This window comes from Pan troglodytes, chromosome 4, assembly GCF_028858775.2.
Source record: "Pan troglodytes isolate AG18354 chromosome 4, NHGRI_mPanTro3-v2.0_pri, whole genome shotgun sequence".
In the NCBI taxonomy this organism is placed as follows: Eukaryota; Metazoa; Chordata; class Mammalia; order Primates; family Hominidae; genus Pan; species Pan troglodytes.
The window spans coordinates 55,553,399-55,577,191 of record NC_072402.2 but is presented as its reverse complement, the minus strand read 5'-3'; the positions used below and the strand labels follow the sequence as shown (position 1 = coordinate 55,577,191).

The 23,793-nt window shown below is 37.0% G+C and overlaps 1 protein-coding gene and 1 long non-coding RNA gene across 19 annotated transcripts in view; one reads left to right on the top strand and one right to left on the bottom strand.

Moving 5' to 3' along the window:
- Positions 1-10,811, top strand: part of LOC107974959 (uncharacterized) — a 28,215-nt gene extending 17,404 nt beyond the window's left edge. The window contains exons 3-4 of the long non-coding RNA XR_001718126.3: positions 7,682-7,724; positions 10,646-10,811. This is a non-coding gene — a long non-coding RNA (uncharacterized LOC107974959). The remainder of the gene's footprint in view (positions 1-7,681; positions 7,725-10,645) is intronic.
- PDE4D (phosphodiesterase 4D) overlaps positions 1-23,793 on the bottom strand; it is a 1,566,198-nt gene that overhangs the window by 82,355 nt on the left and 1,460,050 nt on the right. The gene's annotated exons all lie outside the window — the stretch shown is intronic.

Sequence of the window (23,793 nt, the reverse complement as noted above, 5' to 3'; positions counted from 1 at the left end):
AGGAGAAGGGAAGTAGAGTTGAACACTTAAATGTGTGGCCTTGAGCTAGTGGATATTGTGGGAATTGGATAAGTGCACTGGTAGCCTAAGAGGACAGAATGGAGAAGAGAGAAGGATGGAGACTAAGGAGCTATTGTGGTAGTCCAGATGCAGTGGAAAGCAAAGAGTTGTGGAGGTATCCACTTTAGTGGTCTACGATGATAGTTACAAGCAATAGAAAGAGTATGACTTGGGAACAGTAGTTCAAATGCTGGCTCTGCAACTTAGCAACCATGGGGCAAATTTGGGCAAATTAACTTCTGTGTACCTCAGTTTTCTTTTTGTAAAATAGGGCTAAAAATACATTCCCTAGAAGGTGGCCTCCAGGCCATTTTCCCACACTTTATTTGAATGTTAAAACTAACTTTAATCTAAAAATCATATATTCATATCTCTATCTTTTTTGGCGGTTCAGTTCAACTTAAATGTGTTATTTGTTAAAAACTTGTAATTATCATCTATTACATGTAATATATAAGAGCTGCTTTTAATAGTAATTCATCTACTCCCTATCTTTTTTTAAAACATGGTCAAAATTAACAAAACAATCTTGTATTTTTGATACTAGTAGTGGTATCACTACTACCTGAGGTACAAGGACTCTTGTACCTCTCTGAAAAGTAGCATAATTAGCAACAGTATTGATGGTATCTGCTATTTTAGATTATTTAAACTGTAGTCACTAAGGTAAGCAAGAGGAAGAAGGCATGTCATTTATGTGTTTTTCATCCTTAAGATTAGCGTTTGGAAGCATATATTATTCCACAGCAATCTGGATAAGTCTTGCCATGCCCTGATCTTGTAAGCCTAAATTTTATTTTGAATACTCCAGCTTTGCACTTAAATGACAGGTCCTTGATAAAAGAAAAACAATTGCCTAACAATTTTCTTCCAATTGTCTGAAAACATAATGGGTGTACATACACACACACACACACATAATCTCTAGGGCATATTTACTAGATAGTATTATGTAATGTGTAGACATTTTTAATTATGATAATTAAGACAAAAATATGTGTAGCAGGTTTTTGATTTGAGATAAATTTGAGATTTACTAAAATTATTATATGTGTGTTCTTCTGAAGACTTCATATTTTCATTATATATCTCCATTCTTGAAGTATAACTCTTAAATTGTTGAATTAAATTTCTTTTTTTTATTTTTTTTTGGCCAGGCACGGTCGCTCATGCCTGTAATCCCAGCACTTTGGGAAGCCAAGGTGGGCAGATGACTTGAGGCCAGGAATTTGAGACCAGCCTGGCCATCAAAGCAAAACCCCATCTCTGCTAAATCTAATCTTGTGCCTCAAGCGAGGCACAAGACTCACTTGAACCTGGGAGGCAGAGGTTGCAGTGAGCTCAGATCGTGCCACTGCACTCCAGCCTTAGGGACAGAGTGAGATTCTGTCTCAAAAGAAAAAAAGTTTTTTCCATTTTTACCAACACCACTATTCTCAATTCATCTACTATTTCACTAGGAATTACTAATTCAGTTTACATAATTTATTCAGTGAATAAATTATTCAATGAAGAAGCTTCTGGATATTTAGGTGCTACATGCTAATTTCAATTGGCATATTTTGTTTTTCAAATTTGTTCTTGGTGACCCAATAATTATACCTGTCCACCTTGAAAGTGTCTTTCTTCATCACCTTCAAGGCCACCGCTAACAAGACCTTTGGAAAAAAGTAAACAGTAGAGAATTTCAACTTCTGTGATGACCACCGTCTTCTTCTGAATCCCCAGACTCCACTCATACAAGGTTTTGGGGAAGTTTAAATGAAATGAAGCAGTGGCTTACAAAGTTTATTGACAGTAAACTACAGTAAAATTTATATTTTATACTATAACCTGGTAGATTTGTTTAAAGTAAGAGGTGCTCACTTTTGAAGGCATGTGGATGCTGGCTTTCAGTAATATAAAAAAAATGTACAAAAAGGTTTTATACCTATATTTATTTTTAAAAGGTAGAGGAGAGCAGTGGACTCCTATTTAAAGAAACTCGTGTGTTTTATAAATAATAGTCATGGCAAAATTTGTTTACAGTCTTTAACAAACCATGCATTTCAGTATAAATTAAACCAATAAAAAGAATGATATATATAAAATAAAAAGGAAATGTATATATAGGAACAGTGTATACCATACACATAAGAGTAAATATATATTCGAGCCAATACAGAGAATTGAAACATAATTTAACATGAAATAATATTTATCCTTACTATGTATGATTCCCTCTGATGTTTTCTATTTTATTTAATTTTTAAAGTATTAATTGTGACCCATTAAATTGATTTTGAAATCTACCAATTGGTTTGAAAACACTGAGGTAAGAAATTACCTTGCTTAATAAATGTTAGTTTTGTTTCCCTCTTCTCTCTTCCTCCCTTTTTATAATTAAAAAACTCTCCCTCTACTTCTCTACTTCACGTGAGAGTAGAACACATAAAAAGGTTTGAGTTAACTACTGTGCATATTTCTTGAAGTAATTTCTCCATAATGTGTGAGTTTTCTCAGGGTACTACAAGTTTACCAACAGAACACATAAAGCAGCGGCCACTCACTGAAATGCCTATAGGAGACAGATAGACCATGTGAATGAATGAATGACATGGTTGCTGGGCATTCTGGTTGCAGTGGCTAGAACTGTGGAGGGTAGGAGCAGACCACCATATATCCTAAGCATTTCATTGGCAAATGAACAGGAGAAGGACACCTTTCCGTTTGGCCCTCATTTTCCTAGATCTTTCCTCCCTTCTTCTGTCAATCCCTCCTACATAGCCTATGTTCCCAAAGCACCCCTTGTATTATAATAATAATTATTATGATATCTGTCCTTAATCAAGAACTTATACTGGATTTTTAATGCCTTTAGGTCTTCCCCAAACTTCAGTTCATCTATTTGAAGTCCCTATAAAATCTACCTCCTTAGACTTGTCTGCCCCCATTATTCCCCTGTGGTTGACCTCACCTCCGTCTCTATCTTTTGTCAGCAAGTTTCCTCAGAGTTCCCTCTCTGCATACTTGTTCATGCTGGGTTATTTGTTTTTGCCACTTGATCATCTAGACCTTTTTCCCTCTTTCCCTCCTTCTATTCAATTTCTGCCTTTCACTGCTGTACAAAGGAGGGGCAGGGAGGCCCTCCAGGGTGGAGGGAATCAGTCTTGAGATAACTGAGAGATTCAGGGTGATGAGTCCCAAAGTTGAAGAGAATCCACATACTTCTTCTGTTTTTGTTTTACCTAGCAAGGAGCCTTTTCTGTAGACAAATTTGGGAAACCAGAGGTTATGACGTGATTCATCTTTGCCTACTTAAACTTTAGCTTGATTCATCACTTCTCAACAAATACTTGTTGAACCCCACCAGTAATACGAGAAGCTTGGTATTCTATGAGGTGCTCAACTTCCAAAGCTTAGTTCGGAAGAATTCTGGCCTCAAGGCGTCTACCATCTAGAGGCAAACAACTAACAAATGAACAAATGCAGTGATTTCAAAAGAAATTAAGATGTGCTGTGGTAGAGGCATGCACAGGTCAGAAAAGTTCAGAGGTTCCAGACAGGCTTCCTGGGGAGGATATCCATGCCCGCCTCCACCTGGTAGTTCATGATCAGAGTTTGCAAGCTTGGCTGGGATAGAGGGAATAGCGTGTGAACCACAGAAGGAGTGGATCTGGTGGCTCAGACACGGCAAGAACCAGCTCATGGCACTAGGCTGCAGGCACACCATGCACAAAACAGTCTTTTCTTTCCCCATTTCTCCAAATTCTCTAAAGTGGAAGCCTAGGAGTGAGGGTAAGAAGGAGGTAGGAAGCTACAACCACTGGAGCAAAGGACGAAAGAAGGGGCTTGAGTGTCTAAAAGTGCAGAAACTCAACCGACTGGACGCTGAGACAATGTTTAAAAAGGAGTTTTTTTGTTTGTTTTCTTGTGTTTTTTTTTTTACTTTAAGTTCTGGGATACATGTGCAGAATGTGCAGGTTTATTACATAGGTATACATGTGCTATGGTGGTTTGCTGCACCTATCAACACAAACTAGGTTTTAAGACCTGCATGCATTCGGTATTTGTACTAATGTTCTTCCTCCCCTTGCTCCCCCAACCCCCACCAGGCCCCGGTGTGTGATGTTCCCCTCCCTGTGTCCATGTGTTCTCATTGTTCAACTCCCACTTATGAGTGAGAACATGCAGTGTTTCGTTTTCTGTTCCTGTGTTAGTTTGCTGAGAATGATGGCTTCCAGCTTCATTCACGTCCCTGCAAAGGACATAAACTCATTCTTTTTTATGGCTGCATAGTACTCCATGGTGTATATGTGCCACATTAAAAATGACTTTTTAAAGTGGCAACTGTGGGAGGCAAAGGAGAAAAAACAGGAGCTGCCAGATAAGGGAGTGAAGAGAATGCAGCACTTTGAGAATTCCGTTACATTTTGCAGCTTGAATTCTTCACTTTTTGCCCCCATTATCTGCCTCTTTCTCCTCTCCATGAACTGGGCCCTGTGGACCCAGGATCCTGCTGTCTTTGCAGGGCAAAGAATGGTTAGAAATGAATTCATTAAGGTGAGAAACCATTGCTGGCATAATTCTCCTTCACGGAAACCTGGCACTTAAATTTAACCTGTTTGGTTAGATCCAGCTCTGCCTCCCCCATTTCTTTCTGCAGAAACAAGGCTGGCAGATCCCTGTTCCTCTTAATCCTTGAATGGACCAAATGCTGGGTTATGCTGGGGCAGTGAGGGACCTTACAAACACTGAAATTTAAGAGAACAGTTTTTGGAGTAAGGCAGTCCTTGTTTCCAAATCTGAGCTTTGCCACTGACTAACTAGCTTGGCACCTTATAAAAGTGAATTAACCTAGCTTGTTTTCTAATTTATAAAATGGAGAAAGCAGTACCTATATCACAGTATGATTCTGAAAATTATTTAAATAGGACTATGTATGTAAAGCAGTGCCTGAAAAATAGCAAGTGGTCCTAAAGTCACTATGATGATGAATTTTATATGCAGGCACCTAGAGCATGTTAGGATTTTTGGGATCTTTCCCAGCTCACACTGAACTTTCACTCTTCTCCAATGGTCTGTTATCCAATGCTGGATAACTGAGATAGTCTTCCCAGCATTTATCAATGTGGTTAGGAACAGTAATCCTGGAAAGCATCCTCAAATTATTTATCTAATTAAACAAGCAAACCTTTTTAGCCCAGACATCCTAAATCTCTGTAGCTTGTCTTTGCTGATTTGGTCAGAATAGCTCAGATGGTAGGAAGGGCTTTCTGGGTAGAAAAAAATAAATTAGCAGTCTGGAAAACAAAAGATCTCTGGCTTAAAAGAGTCTCTAAAACAGCCTGATCAGCTTGTGTATTTTGCCATATTATCTAGCATTAGTAGGGGACTTGGAAAAATCCAGGGCTCCTTGTAGAGATAGAGACTGGCAAATATTATGTTTGATGCATGAGAACCAAATCAGAAGTTAACTCTTTAAGTTATTAAATCACTAAACAGTCTATCACAATTATGTGTTTATTACCAGACTGAATTTCTCTGGGGCTGGAACCATAATGAATTCATTTTTTGATCTCTGGTGCTAAACACTGGCTGTCATATACTAGGTATCCAATAAATGTTTGTTGAACTGAACTGAAAAAGCATGAAACATTTCCCCTGTTAAGGCTTCTTTTCTATAATATTTCCGTAGTTTCTAATGCATCTGAGAATCATTAACTGGACTGTTAGAGGAATATGAATATGGTTCAGGGAGCTACAAACTTCATGCTCTGAGATGTCACATGATTAGTGTAACTTTTGTGCCAGGGGAGAGAAATCCCTAAGAGAGTGACTGTTCTCCATACCCACCCACCCACAGTGTCCTATAGAGCCTTTCATTCTCCAGATACCTATAATGACTATCACATTGATTTGTTTACATATCTATTGCCTTGTCTTCCTTATAGGTACAGAGTCCATACATCCTAATTGGCCTGGAACTTCCCAGGTCTATGCCTGTTATACCAGTGTAATTATGAATAGCATTGCCTTTCATTCTAAAAAGTGTTCTGGTTTGAATGCTAAATCATCTAGACACCCTACTTATGAAAGGGTTCACTGTACATCATTTAGTCCCCCAACTCCACTCCCCTTGGAAATCTGGGTACTACCCTCTACCGGGGGCTTTCCACTATGGAGGCAGCTCTCTCAATCACAGCATTCAGGAGGTGTAAGTCCACTCCCAACAGAACAGACATCTGTCTACAAAGAGACTCTTGGTGGAAGAAAAAAAAAAATCACTTCCGTAAGTTTAAGTCTTCCTTTTAAACTTGGGTCTCTTTTGCACATAAGAAACAAAGAATCTCTAATAATTACATCCCTAAATGTACTGAAATCTAGAAGACATGCCCATTTGAAAACTCTAATCTAGTAATTAAAGCTTCTCAGGTTAAACTGCACCTTAATAATGTAGTTTATTTTGTCAAGATCAGTTAAGGCCCTGTAATGTGATTTGGAATAAATGGACAGACAGAAATTAAAATGTGCTGGACAAGGTAATCAGAAATCTCACTTCATTTAGTCAATAACAATGGCAATTCAGTGGGTTCCTTTTACTACTGGGATGTAATTGTGCTTGGCTTTAATTTCTTGTAATGATGGAACAAATTAAATTACTTCATACTTTTAGGAACATTTGGCTACATCATGTTTTGGCGCTTCCATAAACCCCACTGGAAATTAAATCAGCTCTGTGGTTGCTCATTCTCCCTCTTTAGTGCCATGTCTGCCTTCTGTCAGCAAAATGGTAATATTGTCTACCTTAATCCACCAGATGCAGTTGAGTTAAAAGAAATTACCTCTCCCACCTCTTTCCTTTCAAATCTCCCTATTTGTAGCTATCAAATTTTGGCATGCCTGCTGGAACACAGTCTTGTTAGAACAAGCACGTTAATTCTCTCATGAGACTTTAGGACTCTCTCTACGACAAGGTCAGAATGTACCTGTGATTCAAATTTAGATGAGGATATGAGTTGGTAAGAACATGAAGAGCAGCAGACAGTTTTCAGGACACCCACTACTTTTATTTTGTGCTATCAGTTTTTCCTTTCCCAAATTGCAGGTGGAGATGCAATCTTTAACGCTGGAAATCTCTTGCTATATGCCATTAAAATTAATTAGTCTAGCACATTTTATCTTTAGGCCCTTACCTAGGGCAGGTAAAATATTCTAGCACAAAATAACACAACTTTCCTGAACACCATGGCTACTAAGTTCATATGGTAAAGATTATACTATACATTACCTTGCAAATAGAGTGTTGCAGACTGATATTAAATATTTAAAATGTATGCAGCATTATTAATAGGCAACATTGTGGCAGAGACTGCTAAATGTCCCCTAATATTGATGCTTTTCTTCATCACTTGTTTTCAAATACCAGTTTTCATGTAAGCATGTGACTGCCCAAAATAGAGAAAATTCACAGCCTCCTTGGTTGCCAGGTGTTGCCATATAACTAAGTTTTCGTGAATGAGTTGGTAGTAGAAGCGTTATGTAGATATTATATGATGTGCTAGAAACTTCCCTTAAGAGAAATTTGTCATCTATCTTTTTATCTGCCTGTATTTATTGTTTTCTCTTTCCTACTGGCTAGAATGTGAAGTTGATGGCTGGAGTCGGAGCAGCCATATTGGATGGTGAGTTGAATTTAGCAACAGAGGCTACACCTCACAGTGCAATAAGATGGAAAGAGCAAGTGTCCTTGAAGACCGTACTGGATAGAGGTGCCATATTAACTTTGGACTGCCTACTTTCAGATTTTACATGAAGGAGAAATATCTGTCTTCCTTAAGCCACTTCTATTTTAAATCTCTCTATTTACTGCTGAATAAAATCTCAACTAACGCAAACACCAATAACAAAAAATTCCTATTCACTCATGATATAGGATTATACCTTAGTCTTTTTTGTGTCATATATCTGTTCATTCACCATTTTTGCTTTGATGTTCAAATTTAACATATCTATAAAAATTTTTTAAATTTTACGTTCAGGGGTATATGTGCAGGTTAGTCATATAGGTAAATTGCATGTCATGGGGTGCTGGTGTACAGATTATTTCACACCGAGGTAATAAGCATAGTACCCCTACAGCTTAGTCTTAAGAAGAAGTATGTTGACATAGGCCAGGCTGAGACTTGGATGTTGGATGACTTTCTTCCAGCTTACTCTGATTTGAATATATTGTGTGGTAGTAGATGGCTAAACTGCTTGCTCCAAAACTATCTGACAATGCTTTTTAGAAAGTCTGCCAAACAAAACTACAAGAATCACCCTGGAGCTTCCCTTAGGCTTCAGATATTTGTCTTCCCTGCCCTACTTGGAAATCATTCCAGCCTGGAAGTCACTGTGAGGAACCAAAAAATGGTCTCCCTACCATGAAGAATAACACTGCTTCCATTGTTGGGAGGCTCTCCTTCCTGCAGGCACTGTCCCTCACTCATTAGACACTTGAATAATAAGGATGTTCATATATTTATTGGTGTTGGTATCAGTTAGACAGTTGAATGATACAAATGTTCATATATTTCTTCTTATTCAATAGTCTCACAAGAACACTATTCTTGTAAAGTCATTAAAAACTGGAGGGTCTTTTCATAATTATTTCCATGATTTGTCATCTAAAGCCAGTGTTCTCTCCTCCTGTCAATCTGATAGCTTTAAAGCTAAGTTCTGGGTGGGTCCAAGTCATGCCTGAAAGGTTTATCAAATGACATATTGCAGTCATATGGTCGGAGCACAAACACCTCTGAATGTACAATATTTTAAAGCAAAACAGTTGATGTGTAAGCTCTATGAGGTTACGGACCATGACTATCTTATTTATTACCAAATCCCCAGCTCCTAGAACAGTGCCCCTCAATATAAATCTGTCAAATGAATAAACGAAGAGTTTGCCTGCAGTAGTAAACTTGTTATTTGCACACACTCGAGGCCCACCTCTATGTGTACATTGTCAGTGAGTCAGCCTCGTGGATGACTCTGCAGGACTGTCTGTATAACATCCACTACAGTTACCAGGGGACCCAATTTTCATAAATTGCTCCAGCATCACACCCCCCTCTTACAGAGACTCTTCCTGTCCATTCTAATCCCTGACACGTTGTCATCCTCACTCAGATTCCCCAATAGATAGAAATGCTGTTAAATATACTTGGGTAGAGAGGGATAGGCATGCTCAAACCCCTTTTGAGAAAAAAAATTGCAACTGTCAGAAATGTGTTAGCTATCTTCACAGATTATGAAACATAAATATCAATTATCTATTCACAGCAGTGAAAGCCTGCATATTTTTTTAAGATAGCAAGTATAAAACGGCTATAAGTACCATGTTGAGTAGAGACCTACCACTGAAGTAGAGACCTCTATTCACTGAGTAGAGACCTACCACCGAAGTAGAGACCTTCACTGAAATAGTGAAGGGATGGTTGTGTTGCAGGGTCAGAATGATTACCCACTGGTTGACACTCCCTGCAGGACTAAAGGCAGCATCACCAGCGTCCACTCTGCTTCTCCAGTGCTTACTGTTAAGGAGCAAGGCAATAGCATTATCTAAGTAGGAACTACTTCATTCTTTCAAAACCTGGAATCGGCTGATCAGAAGAAGAAAAACAGTATAAAAATACAGAAAGACAAGATTCTCTGGCTGTCCTAATGAATGCTAGCTAGCTATAATAGCATGGATAAGACATATAACCAAACATATAAGATCTATTAATTAAGGGGAATCTCTATTTGTATTAACTCATCTATTTTCTCTAAAACCAGTATTTAGTTATCTCCCATACATTGGCATATTGTGTATATTTGCAGAATTCAAAATGTTACTGATGTGACTTTTTTCCCTCAGACATCTGAGCTATCCCTCAACTAATAGTTGAGCTGTTCCTCTATAGCTCAGTATCTGAGTTAGAACTCGAAGTAAAAAGGTATAAATAAGTCATGCTATAAAATTCAAAGGCAATCAGATGTTTGAGACTATAGTTATACAGAAAAGTGTCCTTGTTCTTGGGAGGAATACATCGAGGAGTTTAGGGATAGAGGGCCATGATGTGTGCAGTTTTCTCTCAGGTGGTTCAGAGAAAAAAAGACAATGTGTGTGTATGTATATTTGTGTGTATGTGCACATAGAGTGATACTGCAAATGAGGTGGAATGTTTACAATGAGTGAATGCATGTGGTTTTTTTTTTTTGCACTACCCATGAAGCTTTCCAGTGTGTCTGAAATAACTTCCAGATAAAACTTTTTTTAAAGGCAATCAGAACAGTGGCAATGAATAATTCAATTATTTCATATTTGAGCTGTCTTTCCTGCCACCCCCACCCCCTATAACACTACATACATACATAGGCTCACATAAGTGACACTTACTATACTTTTTTGCCTATGTAATGAGTGTTGGCGAAGTACGTGAGTGGGAAATTCAGTCTTTTGCATTCAAGCTCTAAGTAATTCTAAGAGACCTTTTAGATAATGATTTGACTTTTAAGACAACAATTTTGAGTTTATAATATTATGTCATTTCATATAAACAGAACTGCCCTTTTGTCTTTTCAGATTTGATTGAAAATGGCCCATGGAGTACCACCTGGGAACATATCCTCGAGAAAGACAGTTGAGGCTTATTGCCTAAACCACAGGCTACTGAAAACTTGGCCAAAGGCGACTACTCTAGACTGGTGACTTCAAAAGTGCTGATGAATACAGTGAACCATGAAAGATGCATTATTTGTTTTGAACATTTTACTATGATTGATGACCCAGATTTGGCAAGTTAGTTCACTCCCAGTGGAGATGAAAGTTTCACTGCCTTCTTTCTTTCAACATTCTTGTTGAGACAGATTTCACTTTTATTGGCCAATGTACTAACAAATCACTTGCATTTGCAGCATAATGAATTCATTAGCAACACTGTGGATCAATGCTATACATAATATTCCTGAGTCAACATTAACTCTTAATTAAACTTCCTTATTATAATGCCTCTGGAAATTTTCCTTCAGGCTACTAAACTTCAAGCCAACAGTCTAAGTGTTAATCAGTAATCATGCTAGTAACTTTTTGAGATGGGTCAGGGCCAGGGCCAGGGTCAGTGATCCATCATGAATGGCAGGTTTAAAAATGGATATACGTGATCAAAAATACCCATCAGTTGACTCAAAGCATTCTAACCTTTGGGTTATTCTAACACTCAGTGTATCAGCCTTCTGAGCAAGCCAATTTTTTATTGCCTTAAAAAGTCTAAAAGAAAGATAAAAACAGAGACAATCAGTTTTGTTTGGCAATGGCAGGGGTGTGGGAAATGAAAAAGAAGAAAGTTAAAGATGAGTGAAAATAGGATAGTCTTGGCACTTTGGTATGAAATTGAAGTACTTATTTAAACTGATGAATATTGTACAGAAATACACAGAGAGCAGTGAGGGGCTAAGAACCTAATTCCAAGGTAACTACAAGGAAAAAATTATTGATCTGGATTGTGACCAGAATTCAAGAGTTTGACTGTTGTCATTGTTGCTGTTGTTATTAAGTTAAAAAAAATGAGAAAAAAATATACTTTTTTCTAGTATACTTACCAGGAAAGGAAAGAGAGAAGGAGGGAGAGAAGGAGGGAGACATGGAGGGGGCAGAGGGAGAGAGAGACAAAGACACTGACAAAGTCTGGAAAAAGACACAAATTCAGATTTAAGATCCCAAAATATGCTACATTTCTGCCCCCTTCAAAATATTAAACTTTGCTAAAATACACTGGAAATTTTTTTTATTGTTTATTTTTTAAATCAACTAGCAGACCAATTAGCCAAGATGATATTTTCATCCTTGGTACTCTTTCAGGTGAGCTCTGTGGGCTACCACCAGAAAGTCCTAGCCAACCAAGCTCTCACTGGGCCACTCTGTGCTAGCTAGACTACATAGCCTCCTAAAAAACACGCAGCCCTGATGCTGGTCCTGCCAAAGTGTGGTTTGCTGTCATGTCCTACAGGCTACCCATTTCCCAGTGATTTATCATAATAAACCAAATGGGAATGAAATACCCGGAAATATGCCATAAATCTACTAGTGGTGAATTTTCAATATTCTGCACACCATGGTGATTTGCTAATTCAGTTGGATCTCTATTAATCCTCTCTAAAATGTCATTAAACCATCTGTTTTGACTTGTTAATCAAACAACTTTTAAAAATGTATTTAGAGTATCAGTAACCCTTGAATTAATGCATCCATCAGTAATAATCCCCTCTCCAACTTTAGATTTATTTTTAAGCTCTAGCTTTTTTCCCCACCATTCCAACAAATAGCCTGACTTCCAAAAGTAAGAATCAATCACTTCAGTTGTAGAAATGTCCAGAGGGTGCCCTACTTTCGAAACAGGAAGTAAATTGATCCAGCAGTCCCACTTCTTGGTATATATCCAAAAGAACTGAAATCTGGATCTTAAAGAGATATTTTCACTGCAGCATATTTGTAATAGCTAAGATACAGAGGCAACCTAAATGTCCATCAACAGATGAATGGACAAAGGAAATGTGATATATACACACACACACACACACACACACACACACACACACACACACACAATGAAATATTATTCAGCCCTAAAAAAGGAAGGAAATCCTGTCATTTACAACAAGTTGGATGGAACTGGAGGACATCATGCTAAGTGGAATAAACCAGACACAGAAGGACAAATACTGCATGATCTCACTTACATGTATAATCCAAAATAGTCAAACTGATGGAAGCAGAAAGTAGAATGGTAGTTGCCAGAGGCTGGGGGAAGATGGGAATTGGTAGATGTGGTCAAGGGTTACAAAGTTTTAGTCTTGCAAAATAAGTTCTGGAAAGCTGCTGTATAACATAAGTATACAATCAACAATACTATATTGTATACTTAGAAATTTGGTAAAAAGGTAGCTGTTATATTAAGTGTCCTTACCATGAAAGGAAAACAAAACAAAAAAAAAACCCAAAAAGATGGGAGGAAACTTTTGGAGGCAATGAATAAGTTTATGGCATTGATTGTAATGGTGGTTTTAGGGTGTATACCTGTCTCCAAACATCTTGCAGAATAAACATATTAAATCTAAAGTTTCCTTGGGAAAGAAGATGAGAAAATAATTGTCAAGAGACTGTACACCAATAAAATAGTCAAGGAGTACAATGAAAACTTAGGAATCCCATTTCTTCCTTTGACTCACAGTTTGATGATATCATTCACGTCAGCATTTGGAAGTTATTGAGACATTTCAACATAAGATTGTCCTTATGATCTATGATTTGGGACTCTCTTATAAGAAAGTCCATTCTATACCAATTTGTTTTGTTCCTTGGTAACTAGACCTTCTTTAATTGGATCTAAGAATTAATATTCCTATCTCATAAAGAAGACTAAAAGGATCCAAGTAGATGGAGTTTCAAAGGTGGTCCCCATTAAAGCATTTTTACCTTAAGCAAAGATGTCCCAATTTTTCCTGCTTGCTTTTCGGATGCTGTTCTAAAAAAAAAATGTACCTTATTCCTTCTACTAAAAGAAAACCTATCAATTCATTGATTCATTGAACAAATATTTATTGAACATGTAGTATGTACTAAACACTGGGTAAGATTCCAGATATGCAAAGAGGAATAAGTCCCTGCCCTTAAGAAAACTCACAGTGTGGTCAAGCTAACAAAAAATTCTAGAGCAACTGTGTGATAAGGGCTCCAACAGCACATGCAGGAACACAGAGAGAGGCACTCTTAGTCTTGGAGGAGCTTCCTACAGTGGGCTATTTTTGATGTGTCACAAAAGGAGGAGCTATTAGGGCACAAGAAGAGCAAGGGTGAAGTGCAGAAAGGAGTGAATAGATGGGGAGGGGACCCAGGCAAAGAGAATAACATCAGCAAAGGTGCAACTTCATGGGAACACAGTACATTTGGAAGCCTGCCCACCATTTGTTACAGCAGAATGCATGTGTGGGTGGAGACGAGGCTGCAGAGATGGGCTGGAGAGGATTATGAGAGATGGATGACTAGCAAAGGAAGTTGGTCATGTCCTTATGTGGTGGGGGACCATGGAAAGATTTTTATTTGTAAGACGTGGTTTCTTCTTCATTCTGTGGCAAAAAGCAGATACTATAGTCTGAATGTTTGTGTCCCTCCCCACATTCATATGCGATGAAACCTCATCACCAATGTGATGGTATTAGGAGGTGGGGCCTTTGGGAGATAATTAGGTCATGAGAGCACAGCCCTCATAAGGGGATTAGTGGCTTATAAAGGAGGCCCAAGAGAACTGCCTTGCCCCTTCCACCATGTGAGGACAAAGCCAGAGGCACTATCTATGACCCAGGAAATGAGCCCTCACAAAATACCAAGTCTACCAGTGCCTTGACCTTGGACATTCTAGTCTCCAGAACTGTGAGAAATAAATTTATGTTGTTTATAAGCCACCCAGCTTATGCTTTATTTATTTATTTATTTATTTATTTATTTATTTATTTTGAGACAGAGTTTTGCTCTGTCACTCGGGCTGGACTTCAGTGCCATGATCTCAGATCACTGCACCCTCTCCTTCCCAGATGCAAGTGATTCTAGTGCCTTAGCCTCCTGAGTTGCTGGGATTACAGGTGCTTGTGACCACATTTGGCTGATTTTTTGTATTTTTAGTAGAGATTAGGTTTCATCATGTTGCCCGGGCTGGTCTGAAACTCCTGACTTCAAGTAATCTGCCCACCTCGGCCTCCCAAAGTGCTGGGATTACAGGCATGAGCCACTGTGCCTGGCTATGATATTTTGTTATAGCAGCTTGAATGGACTAAGACGGAAGGAAAAATAGGTCTTTCTGGAGCGTGAGCTGAAAGACAGAAAATAGCCATAGGTTTCTAAAGAGAGAAAAAGATATATGTTTGACAATATGTTTCAATTAGTACTTTTTTTGAAATGCAGTAAGTTACCATGTACCTTATTCCATTTCTAATCTATATGATGGCATTTAAATATTGACTAGGTTTCTGATACAGTTTTTGGAGTCTGAATGTCACTGCATGGATGAATAAACCAAACAGATTGGATTCATATGGGTTTGCCAAATGACAAATTTTTTTCCATGTAAGATTAGAGGAAAAACTGATTTCACCCAATTTCCTGCCTTATTTATATTAGAACTGAAGTCAATGCTGTTATCCCTTTGCATGTTCTTTTGTATTTAAAATCTGGTATAGAATTGTGCTGTTACAGAAGAAATAATTTAATGCATTCTGCCCTCTTATTTCTCATGAGTTTTCATTTAAAAGAAAACAAAAAAGAAAAAGGACATGGACTTTTCTTTATTTCTAGACTTTATAAACTTTTTAGTTATCAAATAAACACATGTATTAATTAAGTAGGTAAAATATTGCATACATTAAAAGGTACTTGGAGACTCATATGTTGTCAGTTTTTCATGACTCAAAATTTATGAAAAACCATCTAAGACTATCGTAATGAAGTTCAATTGTAGATCTTGAAGTGACAAAACATGAACCACATTGACTTGAGGTCCAGGGCTTAAAACTGCCTATTTGAGCTCTAGGTTAAAAGCATGTGTGAAATGCAAAGTCTGACATCTGTACAGATGACTATTGTGAAGTCTCAGTATCATTGTTCATAAGTAAAGCTTGCCCCTAAGCCATACCACAAGCATTCCCAGAGGATATAGATTTCATTTGATTTAACATGATTGTTGATATTGGTAGTGTATTTCACGTGAACTTGTGAAATCATTGTCTATACAGACAATTGAGACACTAAAACATTTTTTAAAGTATTTTTTGTTAGGGGCTAGATCTGAGGTTTTTTATTCATTTGTTCTTTTGTTCACTCATTTGTTAGTTCAGTTATTTACTCAAAAATGTATATTGAGCAATTCCTATATGGCAGACACTGACAGATGCTGGATTCAGTGATGAGCAAAGCATTCATGGTTTCTATGCCCAAGGATCCTATCCCGTGGAGTGTAGAGTCAAGCAAAGAATGTCAACAACAAATGAAAATTTTAATCTTATTAATGTTATATGCAAAAATGTAACACCTCCAAAAAAGACAATTTATTTCCTATTAAGGAATGAAGGCAGTCCACTGAGGAAGATCAACATGTAAGCAAATGTAAAGCAAAATAATCAATAGGTAATGTAGTTTTTGAAAAAGAAGGGGCTTTAAGCAGGAAGTCCTGGGTTTGGACTTGGGTTTCAAATCTAGCTATGTACTCTTGGGCCACATACTCAAGTCTTGTAAGTCTCAGTTTCCTCCTTTTTAAAGTTAGCCTAAAACTACCTCGCTCATCTAATGGTGTGAGAATTAGGTAAACAGCCAGGTAGCTCATCAAATTGTAATTATTATAATTGTTATTTTTTGAGTCATGAAAGTTTTCACACTGAAGGGAACATTTCAACTTGACCTGGAAGAGTAAGTAGTTTATCAGGCAGAAAGAATTTGTTAGGGTATTCCAGAGAGAAGGAACAAAATGTGCAAATTCAAGTAGTCAGAATCAAAATGGTTTCTTAAAGGAATGACAAACAGATCAGTGCAGTTGGAGCCTAATGTTATCTAAATAATCCGTTAGACCTTTTCTTTAACTGATAAAATAAAGCAAGCATTCCAAAAATCAATTTAAATCCATCTTCCTCCTTATACCTCTCCATTCCCCATACCATGGAAACACAGTTTTACCTCTTTTACAATGAGTTGTCAGCGTGAAGAGACTTGGTTAAGATTAGCAAACTTCACAGCATTGAACAAAAGATAAAGGAAAGTTTACAGCAAATATGTTCCATGTGAAAGCATCTCCAGCAGGTTCAGAAGATGCAATGAAAAGACTAAAACTTGATATAGGGATATTTCAGTGGTGCTCGTACCAGCATCCTAACATTTTGTTCTACCTTAGTAAAATCTATCCCTTATTACTCATCCTATCTGTAGACTCTCTTATGGAACAAGAAGCTTTTTTTTTTTTTTTTTTTTTATTTTTTTTTTTTTTATTCCTAATCCAGTGGGGAAGCCCTCTCCTTCCCTGGGTGATTCCTGAGCAACCAGGAAAACAGCAGTCACAGTCAACACAGCTAGTACTTGCAGAAAATCTCTCTTCTGTGATGCTCTGAATGACTCACAGTTCCAGATGGCCTTGTCAGCCTTTATCCACATTCCACTCTTGGCACCACTAACCTGGTCTAGTGTGGTTGCAACAAATAACTTTTCTTGTTGTGAGGACCAGTGTTTTGAAAAATTTAAAATGTTATAAAATTAAAATGTTTATATTTGGAAATTATTTCCAAATATAAAAGGAGCCTGTCTTCATTATAGATTATTTGGAAAAAATGCAGAGGGGTGCAAAAGAAAAATGGAAACAAGCCATCTTTTTTTTACCCATAATTCTACCACTCAGAGACAACTACTGTGAACATTTTGATGTATTTATCTCCAGTCTTTCTAGAAGGTAGATCACTGTAAGAGATTTCTGAAGCAGAATTAGTAAGACAGAAGGAATAAACATTTTTATACCTCTTAATGTGTATTGCCAGATAGTTTTTGAGAAATATTACAGCAATTTCTACTTTTAGAAGTACTGCTTGAGAGTGATGTTACATGGTATTCTCACTAACACATATACAATGTTATAAATATGTCAAAAAATAAAACTTAGCAACTATGTTATCTCCTTGTTTCAATTTGAACTTATTACAAGAGTGATCAATTTTTAAATTTAAATGTTATTTTTAGCAAAGTTATAGATGCAAATAGTTTAGAGAACTAAGTAGAACAAGGATTAAAAAAAGAAATCTCCTGCAGTGCATCCCCCACCCACAATACATACATGTATCTTCCACTCCCCAGAGGGTACCCATTTTCAAATATTTTAGCTGATTCATTTGCTATACTCCACTCTATCTCTAAATGATGTAACTTTACAGTTACTTCTTAATAGTTCATTTTTTGGGGCATTGCTTATTGATACTTCATAGCGGAAGATAAGGATTTACCTTTGCAACACTTCACACTTCTCATCACCCATCCTTCTAATATATTATAGTTTTACTTAGATTGATAGTCACTGTGTTTCCATGAGCAGAACCAAAGAAAAACTATAAGCAGCTAAACTATGTAACATACCCTGATTACCTTTTTTTTCTTTGTTTTCCTTCTTGAAAATTCTTGTCTTTTGTTAGTTTCTTTGTTCCATTAGATGTCCATATATACTTATCACTAATTCAATCCCAAACTTTTCCCATATTACAAAAATCTAAGTATGGCTCAAACACATCAAGAATTGTATTAAATTCATCTTCTTGAAGAAATCTCATCCAGAGGCCTCTTTGACCTGGATTGGTTATTCTCTATGTCTCTTGCTCAGTTGTCACTTTGGGATGTTCTTTCCTTATTATCCCAAGGGTAATGTTTTTAGAGTTTATTCCCTTGTTTTGGTGAGCACGTTTTCCAGTAGTTTCCTGAGTCAGTATGAGTCAGAGATACATTTTTTAAAGGCTCGCACCTCAGAAATAATCTTTATTCCATGTTCACTCTTGATCAATAGTTTGGTTGAGTATAGAATTCTTGGTTGAGAATCATTTTCCTTCGGAATTTAAAAGGCATCACTTCATTCTTTTCTAGGTTTCAAAATGAATCTTCAGAAGTCTGATGCCCTTTTGATTTTTGATCCTTCTATACGATATGATAATGATCCTTAGAACAAGTCACAAGTCTCTTTTTTAATACTTTATATTATGCTAAATGCTCCAATTAATGAGTTCTGGAAATTTTTCTTCAATTTTGTCCTCCTGCAGTTTTCTCTTTTTTTCTAGAATTTCTGATTTTAGATGTTAGATTTCCTGAACTGGTCCTCTGATTTCCCACTTTTTCTTCTGTATTTTCTACCTTTTTGTATCTTTGCTCCATTTACATAGAGATGTCCTCAATTTACCTTTCAACCCTTCTATTGAGTTTTTAACTTATTCTATCATGTTTTTACTTTCCAAGAGCTCTTTTGCTATTCTCTGAGTGGTTTTTTTTTCATAGCATCTGCTTTTGTTTCGTGGAAGCAATGTTAATATTTATGAATACAATATCAAGTGTATTTCTTCTCTCTCTGATGATACTTTATAAGTTACCTTCTTCCTGCAACATCTGTACTTTTTTTCTTCTTTTCTTTTTTGTTTTTTTTTTGAGATGGAGTCTCACTCTGTCACCCAGGCTGGAGGGCAGTGGGACCATGTTGGCTCACTGCAACCTCCAGCTCCTAGGTTCAAGCAATTCTCCTGCCTCAGCCTCCTGAGTAGCTGGGATTACAGTCGCCCACTACCACGCCCAGCTAATTTTTTAATATTTTTAGTAGAGACAGGGTTTCACCGTATTGGCCAGGCTGGTCTCGAACTCCTGACCTAAGGTAATCCACTCGCCTTGGCCTCCCGAAGTGTTGGGATTACAGGCGTGAGCCACCACGCCCGGCCAACATCTGTACTTCTTTGAAGTTGGTCTTTTTCCATTTGTTTTGGTTTCTTTCATTTACTTTTTCTAAGTATTTGATAAATCTTATCTGTCTACTCATATTTAAGGCTAGAGTACTAAAAATCAGATTGGAAGCTCTGTTTGCATAGGTAAGATTTGTCAACTACATCCACTTTTTGATGATCCAACTGAGCAGTTTCATTCAGAAATACCTTGCACCATTATCTTTGGGTTTTTTCTCTTGGGTTGGTGAATTCTCCAAAGGTTATATCAATCTCCTGTCCAGAAGGCTTAAGCATAGTTGGAAGCTGACTAGGGGAAGATGGTTGGGACTTTCAACCTTCAGAATTCATTCAACAAATATTTGAACATCTATATTTAGCAGGCTCTATTCTAGCCACCGGAGACACAGTGGTAAACAGAATTTAAAAAGCCTTGTGTTATCATGAACACAAATATATAAGTGTTTATTTAATCCCTCTGTTTTCAGAATGGCACTCAGTCTTCAACCTGCCTAGGTTCCCCTTGTCTAGGGACGGTTTTACATTCATCAGGAAATGAACGTCCAGTATTTTGCTGGGATATAGAAGGGAAAGCCACATAGCTCCACAGAGCATAAGATGAGACCTGCAGGTCTAACTGTTCCTTCAATAGTGTTAGTCTTTACCCCATTTTTCTTAGGTGCTAGATATGGCTGCTTTCTGAGTCTTTTGGTTGTTCTTCACTATTCATGGGAATACTCTTTGACTGTCCCTAATGCTAGCACAGGATTCTGCTGTAACTATCTACTACGGCAGTTACCCCTTGTATACTTGTTTTTCAGCTTCCAAAATTTTTGTTGCTGTTATCTCCCTTCCCACTTTCTTTGTCCTTATCATTTATGCCTATAAATATCCATTGATGGTTTTCTGAAGGCAGAGGAGTTAAATGGATATGTTAATTACTATAGATGTAATCAGAGGTCTTCATGTTGTTTTTTTGTTTTCTGTTTTACTATTCTAACTTGGCATTTATAGATCTTCTTTGTGAGTAGTCTGAATTTGTCTTTAATGATTTAACATTGAAACAGTATTTTCCTTACTTATTTGCATAAGCTCTTTCTTTGTTAGTGTATTAGCCATTGACCTGCAATATCTTTTAGGATGACCGTTTCTGAAGCCTGCTGACTGAGTTGCTTGTGGTTGCTGTCATTTAGAATGTACGCAGGTCATGAATTGCTCAGATGGAACAGATGGAATGAAACTTGCTCTAAATATTTTACCAAATTAAATACATTTAAATAATGTAAAGAAAAATCTTCAATCACTAGGCTTTGAACTTATAACAGAAAGATATCTGCTTTTAACTATATTAATTCAACAAACTTTATTGAACAGTTGGTAAGTATGAAGCATCATCTCTCTGAGAACACAAATACCAAGGAACTGAGTCCCATCCTTACAGGATTCTCAGGAGTAAATGGGTCAATACATAGTTATAAAATGATGAGGGCAGATCTATAGCAGAAGTACAAAGCTGAGAACAACTCACTTGACCTGCTAAGTCGGGGAATTCAGGAAGGGTTCAGATCTAAAGAGCGGACATTTGAGGTGGGTCTTGAAGTATGAGCACAATGATGGTTTTACCAGGCTGCAAAGGTGACAAAGTGCATTCCAGGCTGATAAAAGAGGACATGCAAAATATGGCAGGTACAAAAATGTGTATTTAAGGAAGAATGAGAAGTTTCTGGAAGTTGCTGAAGATATAGAAAATAAAGTGGGGGGCGGGGGGGCCGGGTGGTTGGAGATGAGGAGGAGATGGTAGGCTTGATTCAAATTATGGACATGTATTTATAATGCACCAACTTGTGAAGACACTGTTGTTCCCTACCCAGCAGCCACTAGAATTTGTTCAGGTGTCAGGCGGTTGGTGCTTCAAGGGAGATCAGGCCCCTCCCAGGACCAGGATGAACCATGACTACTTCCCAGCCAATTTCATAGCATTTCTCTTGCCAATGAATGGCTTAGATATAAGCATATGATGAATTTGTTTCTAATACAGATCTGAGAAAGAAATCTGTTAGGGAACTTCTGGTAAAGTTTTTATCTTTCTTAAAAAGTGACAGAAGAAAAGGAAGTTGTATAAATATACTTAGAGCTGCTGTAGTCATCTTGAGACCATAAGAGGATAAAACAGATCAAAAACTACAGTGCTGAGGATGGGTGACTAGAAAGAAGGAAAGAATCTGGATTCTTGATGCATGTTTGTACTACTAGAATCATTCTATCACTATCTTCTTATTATATAATTCAATAAATCTCTTATTATTTAAGCTATTTTAAATGAAGCCTTCTGTTATATGCAGCCTAAACAAATATACTGATTCAAGCTCCCAGCAAATTCTGTCACACATAATTCAAGGAATGTTTGTTAATAACTTCATACTATTATATGGGGAATAAATGATTAGTCAAGAAAGACTTTCTGTTTTGAAAAATTCTGGAAAGATGATAATAGAGTATGTAGATTTATTGTCATGGCTAATATACATCTACATATAACATGAATTACCTTGGAGTAGTAATAAAAGGGCAGAGTAATAACTTGTGTAGAGCCCTAGACTAGAAAAGTTGAAAATATAAAATGGAGGAAAAAGTGAGTTATGAGATTCAGTAATATGAAAGTATAAGAAATAAAAGAATCCAAAAGCCATAGAAGGTTGAAATTGAAAAGAATTTTAGAAAGCGTCTAGGCCAGGTGTGGTGGCTCACACCTGTAATCCTAGCACTTTGGGAGGCCGAGGCAGGCAGATTGCTTGAAGCCAGGAGTTCCAGACCAGCCTGGCCAACATGGTGAAACCTCGTCTCTACTAAAATACAAAAACATAACCAGGCGTGGTGGTGCATGCCTGTAATCCCAGCTACTTGGGTGGCTGAGGTGGAAGGATTGCTTCAACCTAGGGAGGCAGAGGTTGTAGTGAGCCAAGATCGTACCACTTCATTCCAGCCTGGGTGACAGAGTGAGACACTGTTTCAAAAAATAAAAAGAGAGTCTAGCCTAAACCCCTTAATTATACAGATTGAAAACCAGTCCTGGAGAAATTGGAAGTCCTCAAAGAGTTTACCATTAATGGTGGAACCAGGACTTCAACACAATGTTCTGACTTCCTTTAGAGCACTTTTTATTATATCATATAGTTCCTTACTTCTCACTATTAATAGAGATTATTTTACTAAGAGTAAGTATAATAAGAGCTGATCAGAAGACCTGAGAGACATAATGGAGTTTCAATTCTAATTTGCTGTTGGCTCCTTGAAATTCTTTGTTGAGAAGGAGTAAAAAGCTTACAAAACACACACACACACACACACACACACACACACACACACACACACACACAAATTTCTTAATTATGTCTACCATGGCATGGGATGGTAGGAATGCCATGTAACTAGTTTCCATGGATGGAAACCACCTAATGGGAAATAGAGAAAAAGAAAAAGGAAAGAAATTGTGCGTAATTTTTCAGCTCATTTTGGCTTAGATTACGTGATGAAATTTATTTCTTTGAAAAACTCATTTGATTTTGAATTAGATTATATGGAACCTCTCCTTTGTCAATTTTAATTTCTTGTCTTGTTTTAGTTTGCTTTTCTGAGCAGTAGATATCCTCCCAATTGGAGATTCCGCAAAATTACTACTTAGTCATCTTGGTTCCTTTCAAGTAGAAAAGTTTCTTTTAAATACTTCAAATCATTGGTATGCACATTTGTTGCAAAAAAAAAAAACTCATTCTGGAAAATGTTGCTTATTTTATTATCCAAAAAATAGGTATTTATTAATACACTGCATTTCTTTTAAATAAAATAAATTACAGATTTTCTTCCAGCATCCACTTATTTGGAATTGGGTACATATGAAGAAAAGACTTCTTATAATATGGAATTATTTCAAAAGCTATTATTACTTCTTATAAATATAAAGCATACAAGAAATTCTCACCATTTTCTAAGATTTACATTAGAAAGATATAAGTATTGTCTTTTAGAATACCATTTTTATTTTTCTAAATATTCCTTATAACTTACTTATTAATTTTATCCTTTCTTTGTTATAAATATCCATTTTTTTTAAAGACCCATACTATCTTTTCCTACGCAATTTAACCTAACATATTTTCTGTAAATGAGGTTATTTAGTTATCCATTTTTCTACCTCCTGTTGCTTGGCAGTCCTCAAAACCATTGCAGATCTTTCTAGAGAGCAGT